At 36.4% G+C, this 17473-nt stretch overlaps 1 long non-coding RNA gene across 1 annotated transcript; it reads left to right on the forward strand.

Moving 5' to 3' along the window:
• The first annotated feature begins 1767 nt into the window (after positions 1-1767).
• Positions 1768-13483, forward strand: LOC135416941 (uncharacterized). Its single transcript, XR_010431823.1, has 3 exons — positions 1768-3270; positions 9899-10001; positions 10805-13483. It is a non-coding gene; the product is annotated as an uncharacterized LOC135416941 (long non-coding RNA).
• Positions 13484-17473: the final 3990 nt, after the last annotated feature.

The following is a 17473-nucleotide window of genomic DNA, read 5'->3' on the forward strand; positions in this document are numbered from 1 at the left end:
GATAAGAAGTGGGAAATCATAATATAAACAGGCTGAATAATAACTTCATTGGAGACAGTCAGGAATGGGAAAGTCAGATCAAGAAATCAGGAAAAGTGAAGCTCAAAAGTCAGAGAAAAGTCAGATAAGATAAAGAACATGGAAGAACATGCACTAAACTGTCCTGATAGAGGGTACTGGGTCTGAAGCAAAAAGACTAGAAAAAGGGAAATTTCATTGTTTCGGGGAAATGCTGACACATGCTGTTCTCATCTCATGGATGTCTCAGATTTACTTGATTCTCTCTTTACCTGCACTTGGTTTGTGCATTAGACACAAGAGTGTCAATGGCAACATACCTTCACAATCGTAATAAAGGGAAATCCAAATGATTACATGTCCACATTGATTCAGACACTTCTAATTTCAGCATTCTTGAATTTACAGTGGCAATGTTGTTCTTGTAACTTAGATTTTCATTTGTTATTTCTTTATTTCAGCTTTGTCTCAAAGCCAGGCTGGATGTTTTCCAGCAACAAAAGCCATTTATACATATCTATAAAGGTTTTCACATTTAAAACTTGCCCTTAAACTCTTTGACCTACAGTACTTTTCAGTTTAAGACAGTTTTTTAGGTTTTTTTATGCTTATGACTTTCTTGTGTTTTCTGAAAACACTGCACTCATTACTCATTTGCATTATTTATACCTTTGCACATTGCTTTTATTTCTGTATTCTATTTGTACTTTATTTGTTGTATTTATACACGTGCAATGGACTTGACTTTATCTTTCCAGGATTTAAAACATGTACATTTTCTGTGTACTGTAGTTATTTTTTTACTCAGTCAACATTAATTAGTGCTGGGTATTAGAATGGAAAGAGAGTCTGGACAAGTGTCCAGATTTTTCCTCAAGGGAGCCTGTTATTTTCCATTTAATAAACAAAAAGCTTTTGTATACCCTAAGCAGCCCTGAAAGTTTTGGTTCTCCAATATATTTGCATTTGTCTGAAGCAACAGTAAAGCAAGCATCACATCACTAAGAATATAAAAGTTAATATATATTAAATAAATGTTTCATCTGTTTCCACCATCAACTTCCAATGGATTTGAATTTAACTATTCCCCTAAATACATTTGTGTCTAAGATACAGTGGGTATTTTTAATAATTAATGCTTCTAAATCTATGCATTAAATATGCTGTCTTTTGGGGCCTTTTGTAATGATGGTCATTTCAAAGCTTGAATGGCACCAGCAGAATTGATGGATTTAAAGTTTCTTCTTTGTGTGGAAAGGGAAATAGTTCTCCTGTTCTATAACGTCTTTCAGAGACAGACATAGATATACAGATAAGCAAATATATAGACTGTAGTGGGTTGACCCTGACTGGGTACCAAGCACACACCAAAGCTGCTCTATCACTCTCCTTCTCAGCTGGACAGGGGAGAGAAAATATAACAAAGGTTCATGAGCTGAGATAAGGACTAGGAGAGATGACTCACTGAATACTGTCATGGGCAAAACAGACAAACTTGGATTAATTGAATTTGTCACCAACAAATCAGAGCGGGACAATAAGTACGACAAATCGTAAAAACACCTTCAGCCCACCCCTCCCCCCTTCCTGTGCTCTACCTCCTCCCCCATAGTGGCGCAGGGAGATGGGAATGGGGGCTAGTCAGTTCATCACTGGTTGTTTTCTGCCACTGCTTCCTCAGGAAAAGGTGTCCTTCCCCTGCTCCAGCACATGATCCCTCCCATGGGAGACAGTTCTCCACAAACTGCACCAATGTCGGTCATTTGTCCATGGGGTGCAGTCCTCCAGGCACAGACTGCTCCAGTGTGGGAGCAGGGTCACAAGTCTGTAGCGACTGATGCACAGACTCAGGTTGTATGGACAAACTGAATTGTTTATTGATTACAACCTTTGGTATATATAGGGTTTGGGGAAAGAGCATGCATACCAGTACTTTTCCACTCCATTCATAGCCAGGGTTAGGGGGAAGGGACACACAGGGAGTATTTTTCCATCACACAGGTAAGCAGTTTTCCATTACGGTTAAAACCACTGATGGGCGAGCAAAATAAAGCCATAAAGAGAGCTGTCATGTGCTGTTTACAAGTCTGTTAGTTTGTCTTGCTTATCACAAATGAGGCAAGACTTCAAGCAGTGAGTGCGAACAGTTCTTCCTTGCTTTTGCTTTAACTCCATGGCTTCTTACTGAAATCTCTTCTCATTTCTGCAGTGTCATGAAGAATTTTCATTCCCACACAAGTCCTGCCAGCAAACCTGCTCCAGCATGGGCTCCTCTCTCCACAGGTTCACAAGTCCCTGCCAGGTGCCTGGTCCAGCACAGGTTTCCCATGGGTTCACAGCCCCTTTCAGGCATCCACCTGCTCCAGTGGGCTCTCCTCCACAGGCTATAGGTGGATTTCTACTCCACCATACACATCCACGGGCTGCAGGGGGACAATGTACCTCACCATGGTCTTCTCCATGGGCTGCAAGAGAACCTCAGCTGCGGCACCCGGAGCACCTCCTTCCCCTCCTTCTCCAATGATCTTGGTTCTGCAGAGTTGTTCCTCTCACATATCCTTACTCTTCTCCGGCTGCAATTACACCTGTGCAATAAATTTTTTTCCTTCTTATATGTGTTATTACAGCAGTGTTACTATCATTTCTGACTGGCTCAGCCTTGGTCAGCAGCGAGTCCATCCTGGAGTCAGCTGGCATTATCTCTGCCAGACATAGGGGAAGCTTCTAACAGCTTCTCACAGAAGCCACCCCTGTAGCTCCACCACTACCAAAACCTGGCCATGCAAACCCAATAGATAGATATATTAAAAACATCAACATCACGTTGATTCAAAGATCAAAATTCATGTTACCTTACTTGAGGCAATTAAGTGAAGTTCTTATTATGAGACTAATCTTCCTCAATATAATAATAAAAAAAGGAAAAAAAGGGGAAAAAAGGAAGAGTCAATGATTTTTTTATTTGAAAGATTCAGTAGAGATATCACCAAAATATTTCTTGCTGCATCAATTAATAAGTATGATTAAATTAGGGACAGCAAATAAGTGCTCAAACTTAGGCAAATAGGCCAAGGACAGATAGAGAGAGTACAGCCCCATCTCTTTCATCCAGTGCTCAGTTCTTACAGGATTTTGATACACATTGAGCAAGAAGCTCAGCTTTTTTCAAATAAGAGTCTTCCAGTGAACGAGTTTTTAATGTTCCTGTTTTGCAGTTTCAATGCATTTCTGAAATGGTAAAGGTACAGACAGGTGAGCTGCAGGCTTTTTCTATAAAAATATGTCTGTATTTTTTCGCCCTATTCCTTATTTTATCAAAGTAATTAGATGAGCAAAACAATAGAAAGTCATCACAGTTTGCACAAACTTATAAAATGGAGAGAACATTTACTGATTAGCACCAGGGCACATGACAAAGCAGCTATTAGTTTGTCAATTATTTAGACACCTACAAATACGTGATTAGTTAGTCTTTAATTTGGTAGCACTGTTTTTTAAAGATAGTTCTTTTTATGTGCTCTCTCTTGATTTTCTGTGGTCTATGTTTTTTCCAACAAAGGAAGCAACCCAAATGGTTGTTGTTTTATTAATGACTAAAGAATGTACATCAGCAAGGCTACAGCTCACAAGGAATATTCAATGAATTAGCAAATAAGAGTGTATTTTTCTAGAGGGCTAAGTAATTTAAATGAGGTATCAATAATTTAAACACTGCTCAGCCCTAGCTAGCAAGCTTTATAATGAAGTTATTTGAGTCTTTAAATATTTCCTACTAATTGTTCCCCACACACAGTGAAAATTGCGTGTTTTGTAATAGATTAGGCGTCAGGATAAATGACCTAATTAAATGAAATTAAGATTTCCCTAACTAGCAATGTATGTATTGTAGCTGCTGCAAGAAGAATAAGCAGAAACTCGCAGAATTTTGATGTTCAAGGCCTAATCTTGCATAAATTCTTGCAAACCAATGAGACATATATTCTATTAGTTTGATTCAGCAAATTGAAATCTACAGCCTACAACTATGAATGTTAATTTATGTAACTTACTACTTGAATTTACGTAAAAATCTGTGACATAGAATATGAATAATATTTCGGGTAGTATCACTGAAATTTGTTTTTGCAGATGCTGCAGATTTGACACTTTGAGAGCTCTACTCTAATCACACATACACGAACTGCATGGACTAAGCAGGATTTTTCAACCAGCTGCTTGCATTTTGGCGTACCTGCATGTCCGAGATTAGAATTGAGCTTTACATGTCTACAACTGAGTTTTACAGTCCTACAGACAGGAATAGCAGAGAAAACAGTGAGCTCCCAAACAGACTAAAACAAGACTTGTTTAGTTTGTGAACTTGATTAGTTCACTTGTTTTTCCCAAGACAAAATGCCCTAAGGTTTTCAGAAGGACATATTAAATACCATTGCTTGTATTTAAACTCAAATGTGAATAGTGGAAATGACTATTCAATGGCCCAAATCCTCAGTAGAGAGCGAAGTTTCTCACTTAAGCATTTTCCCTTCTAACTGGCTATTATCACAAAATCAGAGAGAACTAGAATTTCAAGAACATACCTTATACAGTAGTTTTAATCTTCTCTCCCTGGGAAGGAAAATAAATTCCCTTCTCTTTTTTTTTCTCTCCATCTCCTGTCACCCTTGTTCTCAGCCTCCATTTTTAGATAATATAACCAGCTCCTCCATATCCCTGCAAAACCACACAATACACATTGTACAATTTGATTTCCCAAAAGAAATCTCAGAACCTTCTATGAGGTATTTCTATCATCACCTTTTTTCTTATCTTTTTTCTTTTTTAAGGGGAAAAATATCAACAAAGATAAGAAACATACAGTACCAAATGCCTCCATGCAATTATCTTCCATTTTTGTGAGGTTAGAAATCAGAATACCACTCCTCAGAGAAAATATCTTTTAGTACTTTTGTTATGCAACTTTTTGCCTTACATTGGACCCTAATTGTCTCTGAAATATCAAATGCCTTCTTATTGGAAGGGTCACAGACAACCATAATGTGAATTACTAATGTTTTGCTATGATAAAGGTCAAATAGCAGTCTTCTTACAAAGCTTACATATCAGATTCCTTTTCTATGTTCTTCAGGGCAGATCTCAGCCAGACTAAGCTGCCCTAACTCCAGGAGCCTTGATAATTTATCACAAAATGAGTAGCTGGTCCTCAGTTTCTAAACACCAAGCTTTCTAAAATGTAAACAAAGAGATAACTATTATATTATAGAACAGAAGGCATTTGAAAGAGACAGTGTGTAATGGGACATTTCCACACAGTTACGTGAAATTTGCAGTGGAAATAAAGCAGAGCAGCAGCTCTTGCTACCTTAGGCTCTATATCCACTAAATGCTATGCACCCCCTGCAAACAGCAGTGACATGTTTTTGCTATCTGTCAAAAATTATGCAAAAGGGATAAAAAATCATATGTAGCTGCAGAGACTTGTTTTGGCTACTTCCATAAGCACCTCCTAGAGAGTCAAAAGGACTGTGGGACTGCATCATTAAACACTGCTCTCTTCCCACACACTCTTCAGTTTTGCTAACATCTCTGAGAACACACATTTTGGAGGAGCTCTCCCAGCTTAGACTGTGGTGCCTAAGAAATGCAAATGCACCAGGCAGAAGTAATTCAGTAAAACTGGAAAGTGGTGATGGGCATTTTAATCATTATAGTAACATATAGTTTATTATTTCAATCTACTAGTAGTAGATAGAAAATTCTAATTAAAGAGGAGTTTGAAACCTAGAGGGAAGGGGAAATTAAAGGCATTGTGTGACTTCTCTTATGTTCTGGCTCATTTTATATATTATTTAACCCACTACAACTGGGAATAAGTTCTAGTATTTGAAAAGTTTGATGATCTATGTCAAATTAATATGATTGCCTTATCCTAGTTCATCACATAACAGATATACCGTTAGAACAGTATATGCAACACTGACTGAAAACTACTGTTTTTTCCTCAGAGGAAAGATAACATTTATGCTCTAATATTGTAGCCATATTTAACTCAGAAGAAGAGTTTGTAGATAATGAATTTTCAGTTTATGATTTTTAATACAAAGGGGTAGGAAAAAATAGACATGCTAAAACCTGTGACTTCACAGTGAAGGGCTTTGCACAGGGAAAACATACAAATTACTTTATGCTTTCTTTTTCCAGATTTCCTAGTTAGAGAATTACTTGCCTTACACAAAGGATATTTTTCCTTCAACTGAGAGCAGATTATAAAGTGAATGTCATAGTAACAACAGGATGTTGCAGCTTCACTTTTAGAATTATTAAAAAGTTTGAAGTGAGTCAAGAGAGTACCCTCTGACAGAGGAGTCAGTACTTTGCTCTGATCTATATCCTGTTGTTTAGCTGCCTGAAAGGCCTCATAGAGCTTTTGTGATTACTGTTTCTATCCAAAATGAAAATGACAAGAATAGTGTATTTGATGGCAACCAAAGAATAGGAATTAAAAATGAAACATGGACTTTCATGATATTTTCAGGTTGCTAGGCTGGCTAACAACTTCATCAAATGAAATATTGATTTTTCTGATGATAACTCCAAGCGGAATCCTATTTGAATTCAGCTCAACTTAATTGCTTTTTATCTTGCATTAGGAGAAAAAATAGCAAAAAGGTTTTCCAGTTTTATGTACCATAGCCTATGAAGCTATTTATAAGCTTGACTGTACATTGGGGATCCCTTGTGAGAGACAGACAGATGCCAAAAAAAAGATAACAAATATTCAATTGGCTAATTTTTCTACCCTTTTCTACTACATCTACTGCTTTTCCTTTGAATTCCATAATAAGGAAAAAAAAAATAACACAAACAGCTTTAGGCATAGTACTTCATTGTTATTGATGAAGGTATGCACAGATTTATTTTAAGAAATTATGCATGAAATGTGTCATATGCAATGAATGCTACTAGGGTATCCTACAAGGGGAAAACACCTTTTCTCTTTAGGGTTTCTAATGTTTTGGAACATTTCAAGCATCTTAACTTGAAGACATAGAAATATAGTCAAATTCAAAATCTGAATAATTAAACTGGCGATGTTGACATTCCTTCCACTGTCATAAACCATAACAGTTAATAAATGTAATATTTCATACATATTCATTATTTTGTATTTCAGGTCCAGAAACCAAATTCAGTTTCTTATTGCCTATGAAAAGACAAAAGATTTCAACTAAACTCTTAGCTGTGCAATAAAAAAAATAACTGATACTTGCACACTGACTGACAAACACAAAGAGTAAGAGATGCTGGAACATACATCATGAAATTGACTTTGCTAATTAACAGGATGAGTTTAGCTTTAGTTATTCATGTAAATATCTCAAAGCATATTCATTAGTGTTTTGTAGCACATTTTGCAAAATAAGCAATTAGTATGCAACTGTGGTTCAATAGCTCTTGAGGGTAAATACAGTTAAAACATATTCTGCCTAGTGATGGTTTAATCATATTTCTCTTCAGTCAGCAATAATTGTGAAAAATCCTAAAATCAAATTTACAACCATAGTTAGGAGTATAATTTTGAGTTATATCATTTGCCAGGTTTATATAAACTCACATTTTTTCCATTTTTTTCCAAAAATGAAGGAACAAATTTTGACCATCTTAGTTGGACATAGTTTGGGAGTGGGACAGTGGAAGTGAAGAACAAAACAAAAGCAAAGAAAATCTTGAAAACTGAGTCCAGAAAGCATGAATCACAGTGTCACATAATTATTTAGATTGGAAGTGACCACTTAAGAGCATACAGTCCAACCAAATTGAGAAATACTATTTTATCCTGAAGAGATATTTTTAATAGAGGTCATCACACAGGTTGAATTGTGTACTGCTGCTTTTAGATTAATATCAGGCTTTTTCCTGTTTTGTATAAGACTATGATAAATAGCAGAAAAATGTATCAGAAACATACTTTATTTAGGAGACAAAGAGGAGAAATAAGAATTCCATAATAACCTCGAAGTGTTTTTTTTTAAATCACTTTACCAAAGAGTTGTAACACTAGATACAAAAGCAAAATCAGGAAGGTAGAAAAAATTTTCTCTTTTGAAGAAAAGCTCTCAAGATTTACTGTCCAGTGGTCAACATTACGAAAAAAAGTCACACGCTCTTTAACTTCAGACTTGGAGGAGCAACTTTTCCATTTGTGTGGTCAAAAATTTCTTGATAGGATTGTTCATGAGATTTTTCATCGATTTATTTCCATACTATAATGGCAAACTCACTTAACAGCTTCTGTGGAAAGGCATGTTCCTTCAAAACAAATATGCGTACAACTCCATGTTTTTGTTGTTTTGTTTTTTTTTTACTTCTCCCCACTACCCCAACTTCTAAAATCATCCATTCATATTGCTTCTTCAGCAGTATGCAGTTGTAAACAAAATCTTTAATCTAAATAGCTGTTAATGTAGCTAGTAGTAGAGTCAATGAATAAGAGTTTATTGTCACTTATGACTGACTATATCTACACAAAACAGCTACTCATTTTACATAGTTCTTTATGTTGAATTCCTGTTTAGAGGCATAAAAGCTGACAGCTACTGAAATGTTCCTTAAAAGTCCAATCACCCATTCTAACTTCCAACTTTTATTTTTTGTTTGTTTGCCTTTTTTTACCTAATAGTTCTCAAGGCTCCTACTAGATGGCAAAAAATGAAAAAAAAGAAAACAGAAATACCCAAATCAAGGTTTTATATTTATCGTATTGATCCATTGATTTCTTTGTTACCTAACAGCACCTCTTCTATCTGGGCCTTTGAACAGGTTTTCCTTAACACTAATAAAAAAGAACTTTTCATGATGGGTACAACCAGCGTCAGTTGAAAAACAATACCTAATTTTTCTTTGAGGGGGGGAGTATATTTTAGATATTTTCTGCTTAATGTGTAGTTGTTTCTCCATTTTACAAATAACAGTTAATACATATTGATTAATATTGATGGAAACGCTTTAAAAGTCACCTTTTATCCCTTCTCCCCTGCAAAAACAAAATGAAAGTAAATCTTAATCTCTCCTTTTCCCCACATTTTTTTTCTTGTTAAGCTTCATACACTATCTAAGATTTTCTATCCAAATTCACCTCATTCAGTCGTCTCATAAGACTTTCTAATCATTAAAATTTAAAATGATTTAAGTACCCCTCTATGTCTCTGTGAGGATAACCCTAAAGAGAGTCACAAAGTTTTATTTAAAAAAATGCTTGAGAAAATATTTAGTAACATTTACATACTACCTAGAAACTTCAAAGAAAAATCCCACATTTTGAATTCAATGAAGAGTCCGGATTGGCAGAAGAGAGTACGGCCTCTCAAATTAGCAATTTTTCTGACAGCACTACAGACAATGAGTAAACTCAAAAACTATTGTATTACATTTTGATTCTAATAATTGCAAATTGCCTCAAGTAAACCATGAGAGTGACTTATCATACGGTATGTGAATTGAGCTGGAAAAACTGTTAGAAGCAAATAATGCATTTAAATGTATTTCATTTGCTAGTCTGATTTCAGAAAGCTCTTTATCACCGAAGTTAGGGAGGAAAAAAAAGCATGTTGTGTTTCATCAGTTTCTCTTACCAAATGTTTTCTTGCTCTTATCCTGTCTCTCCAGGTAATAACTTGAAAGGTAACACTTCTTTCTTTTTTCAGTAGTTGCTTTGTAGCTCCTTCTATCAAAATAACTAGAAGAAGGTCCCTTATTGAGCTAGATGATAGCTCTAAAAGCAATTAAAAACTCTTAAAATCATTACAACTTTTACACAACTATTGCTCCTATTTTGACTGTGCTTTCTCACTTTAACTCAGTATATTTTACCTTTTTGAAGGATGCAAAATGGGAAGATTTTTCAAAAAATCCTGAGCAGATGAAATACCATAGGCTGAATTGGAAGTCTGAATACCTAAAGTGTTTTCAAAATGGAACAGCTGGTAATATTTTGAGTAATTTTTTACCATGGGAGTTTTACAATGAATAATTTCTAAAGGATTATAATTTATAGTGACTGATTAGAATATTTATACATCATAGCATAATACCACCAATTTTTGCATTTAAAACCTTGCATGGAATAAGAAAAATAGAATACATATCACAATAAATGAGTACTTGAATTTGCATTTAAAATATATTCACAGTATTTTCAGTATTATTTATTATGCCCAGTGGTAATTTTGTACCCTTACAATGAAATATTTGAAGTATGAGGCAAATTAGAGTCACTGTGACAGGCATCTATTACAAAACCTATAACAAGAGATTATGACAACTGAGTGTAGATCACACAAGTACTCAACTCCAAAGTGCTTTTTTACTTATATTTACATATAGTTTTTATGTGTTTTATACAGTATCACAATATCATTGGACTACTTTACGGTTTTTGACTACAAATTAGACCAAGCTCATTTTCAAACATATTTGACTTCCAAAACCGCCTTTCCATAACATAGAAATTGTTGAAACTGAACTTTGCTTTACTGGGGTTTGGGGAACATTCTAGTCAGTTTACCTAAAACTAATGAGATGGCATTTCTATTTTATCATACTTTTTCTTTAAAATTTCCAATAATCTTTCTTGATTAAAATCTTCAGTAGAAATATATTAAAAAAGCATATCATATTTCTATAAACTCTAGATATATAGTAGCAACTGAGCAGAAATATTTTAATCCATAGTTCTTCTGACAACACTCATTGATAAATTACCCTTTACCGTTTTTATGCATTACAGAAGAGCTGCTGAAGGGTTATGTTGGATTTCCAACTACTTTACTCTGAAACCATAGCAGAGAGCACAGCCACAAGAGACTCTCCGTGAAGTTGCCAACTTTCAAGATTTCAGCCAATTCACGTTATGGTTTTTTTTAAGAGCAGTGAAATCAAAAGGAGGTAGATACTCACAAGAAACTTTTATAGAGACGTGATGATCTCAGGTCTGCTTATCAAGCTGCACTGTAAACTGGAAATGGGGAAGGGGGGCTATCACAAGGTGGGGGAAGAGAAAGGAGATTTACTTACAACAGTCACACAACATCACAGTGAAGCTTTCAACTTTTGGTACCCCATTCATGATTTTCTTTTTTTTCCAGTCAGATATCTTTGGCAACTTGCTCAGTCTTTTTTTTAGCATAAGATACACCTGAATAAACAAAAATTGGACAGAAGCATAAAGGATCTTGGAAGTGTTCTGTATTTTGGCTAGGCTTTGGAAATAGATATAAAGATATAACAGATATAAAGAACTACAGAATTGACATGACAGAACACCTGACATAAGGAATTTTATACACTTGGGGAAGACCGTCTAAATAATGGCCCTTCTTCCTAACCTGATCTTCTAGGATAGGCCAAGGAGGCTTTCACCATAGAAGTGAGTGTTGGGTCCATTCAAGCAACTGCTGAGTTAAAATTAACCACCTGTTCAAGTACAAAAGGTGAGAGAGCTGTAACCTCTTAAATTGGTTTGAGAAAAAGCAAACAACCCAGAAAATGGGAAGTTTTTTCTCTTTGACTTTTTTAATTGTAGATCATGTCAACTTTCTGAATTTTAGTGAGATCAGTTTCATGACCTTTAAGGGAAGCTGGCTTATAAGCTTTGAGCACCTGAAGTTTGCATGAGTATAATGCTCATTTTTCTATTCTATACATAATTTGCAGTATAGGCTGGAAAAGCCAAACTGAGAAAATTAAGCTAAATCAGAAGTCCCAACTTTGAGCACAAGGCCCAGTGTCAGTAGGGTTATACCATTGTGAGTTATGAAATAAAATTTATTTCATAGAAAAAGAACTGCCCATATCGACATGCACATTATGACTCATACTGTCACCCCGATTACAGTACTCATTAATTAAATATATTTCTGTAAGCTTAAAGAATGCTCCAGAAAGATCCATAATAGCACCACCCCTGAAACAAATGAAATCAAGGTCTGTGAAAAAAAAAATCAGGAAGGTCCATATGTCTCCAACAAAAAGCTAAGATGAGAGGTCATTAAAACCTATACCAAAAAAGACATATTAGTGAGTAGTGGCTCACTAAGTCACTTGTAGTGACTTCGAATTATTTCCACTTTTATTGGAATTTTAAGCTGAAAGACAAAGAGCTTTTGCTGTCTTTTTATTCCGTCAGTTATCAGGTTCGTTATTGCTTTTTGGCCTCATGATCAGGTGCTGATATTTATCTCATGTTGGTGCTTTAATGTTTTTTCTCCAGTTTATTTCTAAAGTGTGAAGCCGGCTTTCAAAATCCTGCAGAAGATATACTCCTACTGGAAGTCTCAACCTGAATCCTGAAGGAGAATATTTTATCCTTCTGAAGTCAACCTTTGATACAACTTTTTTTTTCTTTCACATTCCTTTGTGTACTGAAAGAATACGAAAGTATTAGTACAGATGATAAAACCAAAAATTTTGCTTTAGTTGTTGCAATTTCACATATAATCACATTATTTTAATTATAGTATTTCAACTGAATTCTGCAACCAAATTAATCCTGAAGTTATGGACTTTACTAGCTCCTATTTACAGTACTGTTTGAGAACCTCCATTTGCAACTTTCTGTCAATTCTCTGCAACTCTCTTCAATTTGGAGCAGACCCAGATTTAATCCTTGTTCCAAGGACAACGAGAATTCTCCAGTTTGGCTGCATCAGAAAGTGTGGCCCGCAGGTTGAGGGAGGTGATCCTTCCTCTTTAGTTGGCCTTAGTGAGGCCACATTACTAGTACTGTGTCCAGTTCTGGGCTCCTCAATACAAGAAAGATAAGGAGCTACTGGAGAGGGTACAGGGGAGGGCCAGAATGATGATTAGGGATCTGGAGCATCTCTCTTATGAGTAGAGACTATGAGAGCTGGACCTACTTAGTCTAGAGAAGAGAAGACTGACAGGGGATCTCATCAATACATATAAATATCTCAGAGGTGGGTGCCAGGGCAATGGTGTCAGACTCTTTTTGGTGGTGCCCACCAACAGGAGGAGGAGCACTGTGGAGGACAAAGAAGATGACTGGAAATGGTTTCAGAGATGGTGCGAACTCTATGGGAATCATTAGGGAGGACACTAAAGAATACCAGCAGCATTTAGTGTGCGTAACAGAAAAGAACTTGGTTACTATATTACATAAGAATTGTTAATGCATGTTTTTCTAATTATGTACCCCAGTTTTACTTGTAGTTGGACATGTCCAGATTTGTTTGCTCCCTTGTTGCTGTACCCTCATTCTGATTGGCAGGATTTAGCCGCAGTGTGGAGTCCTGCACAATTGGTCCTTGTTCCTGAAGTGTTCCCTCCTGTTTTCCCTGATTTGTTCAACTTCCTGTCAATCCCGTGCTCCACCTACCATTTCAGTGCTTTCCACCCCGAACCCTATTTAAACCAGCGTTTTCCCTCAATAAAGTGCAATAGCTCCAGACCTTCCACCTTGTCTGAATCCTTTGTGCTGTTGTCTTCCCATTCCCAACCCGGACCATGACAGAGCACTGGTCATAAACTAAACCACAAGAAATTCCAGCTCAATATAAGGAAAACCTTCATTACATTGAGGGTGGCAGAGCACTGGAACAGGCTACCAAGGAAGGTCATGGAGTCTCCTTCTCCAGAGATATTCAAAACCCACCTAAATGTGTTGCTGTGTAACCTGCTCCAAGTGACCCTGCCTTGCAGGAGTGTTGGACTAGATGATCTCCAGAGGTCCCTTCCAACCCTAATGATTCTGTAATTCTGTGAAGGTGCTTCAGCAGAACATGTTTTGGAGAGATTTGCTGTTTGTGCAATTGCCTCGATACTCATTGTTCAAAGAACTCATACCTTCTCAGATCCTGTCTGACCTTCCTTTCTTATTTTTGTTCATAATAAGTCATAGACACATGAATATAGTTAAAATGAAACCCTTCTATGTTTATAATTTGAACACAGACATTGGGTTTTGCCCACAGATATGTTCAAATACAATTTTTTCTAATTTATGCTTCTTTCTCTTTCTTCTTGGTTTAGCCACTGAGGGAAAGAGATAAGGTTGTCTTAAAGCAGTTAAGGCTACCTTCTGAGTTGATTTTCTTCCTTTTTTCCTCTGGTTATTACAAATTTTTCAGGGTAGCCTTATCTCTGAGTTTCTTAGGATTGTTTGAAGTATGAGATAACATCCTTACAATGTTCTTTTTACCTTTCAGTTAGTGGCATGAGTTCGAAGTTTCATTATTATTTCTAATGCTTCAGCTGGGAATTCCTTCTATTATTAAAAGTTGTACAAAATATCAAAACCAGAAAACCATAAGCAACACAGATCATAACTAGAGATGAAGATTTATAAAGTCAACTGTTATTTCCCTCTTTATTTTAAATTTCAGAGACAGTTAACCAGACCAGTACAAAGAACTCAGCACAGTCAGCTATTAAGAGTTTTTATCTTTTGCAGAAGTGTAGGGATGGATACAACCTCACAAGAATTTTTAACAGAAGCTCAAGGATTCGGTTTTTGCTAGGAAGGCTTTCTGCCTAAATGGTAACTCTCTCTCAAAGGCAGTTTCAATGCTTTCTTCCCTTCCACTCCCCTCCTCCGCATAGCAAGAGAAGTTCTCAGCCTCTCTGATATGTGAGAGGAGACAGCCCCAACAGACATACACAGAGGCCTTGGGAAGGTGAGGGAGAAACAGAGAGGATAGAAGGAGACCTGACAGGCAGGAACTCGCCTTTCCCTCCCTGAGGCCCAGTGGACAAACCACGCTGTTAGGTTTTGGTGTTCTGGCCTTCTAAATAAACTTTTTTTGAATTTTTTCCAGTGCCTTGGCATTTCTGGGGATGCCTGCATATCTTACCATGAAAGAAGTATCCAAGAAAACGTAGTGAAATGGAACCTCATGAGGGTAGGCACTGTTCAAAACTATAGCACTGGATTAAAGCTGCATTGTGTTTTCAGATGAGCACAAAGCAGTCAACACATGCATATGAACCCAAATCCTAACACAAGCAATTAGACTACACTATTTTTTTTTTCAATTAATTAACAGTAGGTTTATAGGGTTATGAACTGAGAAACATATTGTATGGAAAAAAAATGGATATACATCCTTGATTCTGTCTAGATACATCTGCACAATATTCAAAAGGCAGAACTAGAACTCTTCTCACAACTAGACTAAATGTAAAGGCTTCCTCATGCATACTCTGTAAACTGCATGCCATCACACCCACAGAATTAGTATGGCAGCCAATAATTTCTGCACTGAATGATTACCAAAGAATTCTCTTGTAGAATAATAAAAGTGTGGTGAGAGGTTAGGTGTCTCCCTGCATTGCCTTTTTGACACTTCCATAAAATACTTTCAAAAGGCTAAGCTGTACTTTGGTGTGTAACTGTGGGACTAACATTGTGAGCCACAGAAGTTGGAATTACTTGATCTACCTGGAAACTCTCAGCAAGTCTCCACAGTCTCTCACCCATCAGTTCACTACAACTGAGCATTTACTGTGTTATGCTGCTAATCATTTAAATGCACTTCATAAATGCCTTTGAAGTACCTTTGCACTACAATTTATGCTTGTCTACTGCTCTATTTTCTTTACTTAATTACTGTGTTGACAAACTGTCCTCTCAGTTCAATGGATCATCTTGGGAGGAGAGACAAATTTAGGAACACAGCAAATATTTTAGACAGTCTTTCAGTATTAATTTCTTGTCTTTAAATGTCTCTGGGCAAGTGGATTATTTCTGGTTTTCAGGTGTACTTACTTTAATATAGTAATATATTAAATATAGCCAAGGGACTAATTTGTTTTATTGTTAACTTGGGTTAAACCTAGGCTTAGATCCAGCAAATACAATTAAATGAATGTGATAACAGTAGACCCAGTTAAAGTGAGTTGTTGACTAATTTCTTCCTATTACTTACAATGGCTAAATAAAGCCACTACTAATAATTTAAATTACTTTCAATTAAATACAAACACAAGGAAGTCATTAAGTTATTATTTTGATAGAAATAAAAGATTGGCACAGGTGCTGAATTTCTTTAAAGGTGAGTATTATGGAGATACAAGATACTTCCCTGAAATCTTTCCTTAAAGGGAAAGGAGAGGGCAATTCCCAATTCTGAATACCCTTTTTTCATTACATAAATGCCATAGTAAGCAAAATATAATATATTTTGAAAGCATCTCCCATATTTACTATACCTCCTGGTATAAAATATATGAAGACTTCTATGTTTCAGAAGAATATGGATACAAGAAAGGTTTCTAGATCCAGTATCATTATTCAAAAAGTTTCAGGACTGAAGAAGAAATTCAGATCTTCACCCATATTACCACTGCTGTCCTTAGCATTCATGAACAGAAACAAAAATAGAAACATCTTGAGAAATTGATATGATCTTGAACTACAGAAAAGAAATAGCTGAAACTTACTGCAATTGATGGCTTTACTAACCAATTTTATTGACAAGATAGTTGCACATAAGTAGAATACTCCAAAGCATACAAGCCCTGGCAGAAGTTGCAAAGATTAATTAGGTAGGCTGACATGCTAGCTGGAATGTTTTAATTTAAACATGTATTTATACCATTAATCCAAACCTGTGTTTTCAAGCACTCTGACTTTCATCCTTACATCTTCTTTGTCAGCAACCTCAAACTAAATTTATCTGATGCATATGATGCATAACCCTCATACTTTTCAGAGGACAAATATAACTATCTCATGATTTCTGTAGTTACAAGTAATGACTATGGGAATGCTTAAGGGCATCCTTAAGTTCCTTGTTTCCTAGATTCATTTGCAAATTCCATATGCAAAATAACTGCTAAGTGAGAGATGTTTGAAACCCAGTTCCATGATATTAATTTATAGGCTGAGGTTTGCACAGTATCAGAATAAACTTTTCCTTCTCTCTTATTTTACAACTGAAATTCTGCCGAGTTCTCATTTAACTCATTAATCTGACCTATTTTAAAGCAAAAAAATCCAACCCTCACACCTCTTTTTCAAGGATTACTTTGTACCACTACCTACTTTTAAAAGTCTCTTCTCAGACACTGCTAAGCACAAGGGGCTGTGTCACTTGCAGAGAGCCAGGTTGGTGTGGATTCACTGAGGACCTCTGACCCTCCTGGAACACTGTTGTGACTATCTTGTTCAGGGTAGCCCAGGCATGGGATGAGGAAAAAGCTGGAGGTGGAGAGCAGTCCCTGTGACTAAGGGGCAGTAGAAAGGCAGAAAGGAGTGATCCCTAGGAAATGGGCCCTCAGCACCTTCTCCCCCCAACCCTCCTCCTTCTTCCACAGTAGAGCATCTTTCAGCTCACAGGCCCCTGGCTCCCAAAACAGCCGTATTTAGGCCAAATGCATCACCATTCAGTCATTTATATGGTGTTCTGGCTAACTGGGTGGGTCCCAGTTGACTGGAAGT

The sequence above is a fragment of the Pseudopipra pipra genome, chromosome 1, assembly GCF_036250125.1.
Source record: "Pseudopipra pipra isolate bDixPip1 chromosome 1, bDixPip1.hap1, whole genome shotgun sequence".
In the NCBI taxonomy this organism is placed as follows: Eukaryota; Metazoa; Chordata; class Aves; order Passeriformes; family Pipridae; genus Pseudopipra; species Pseudopipra pipra.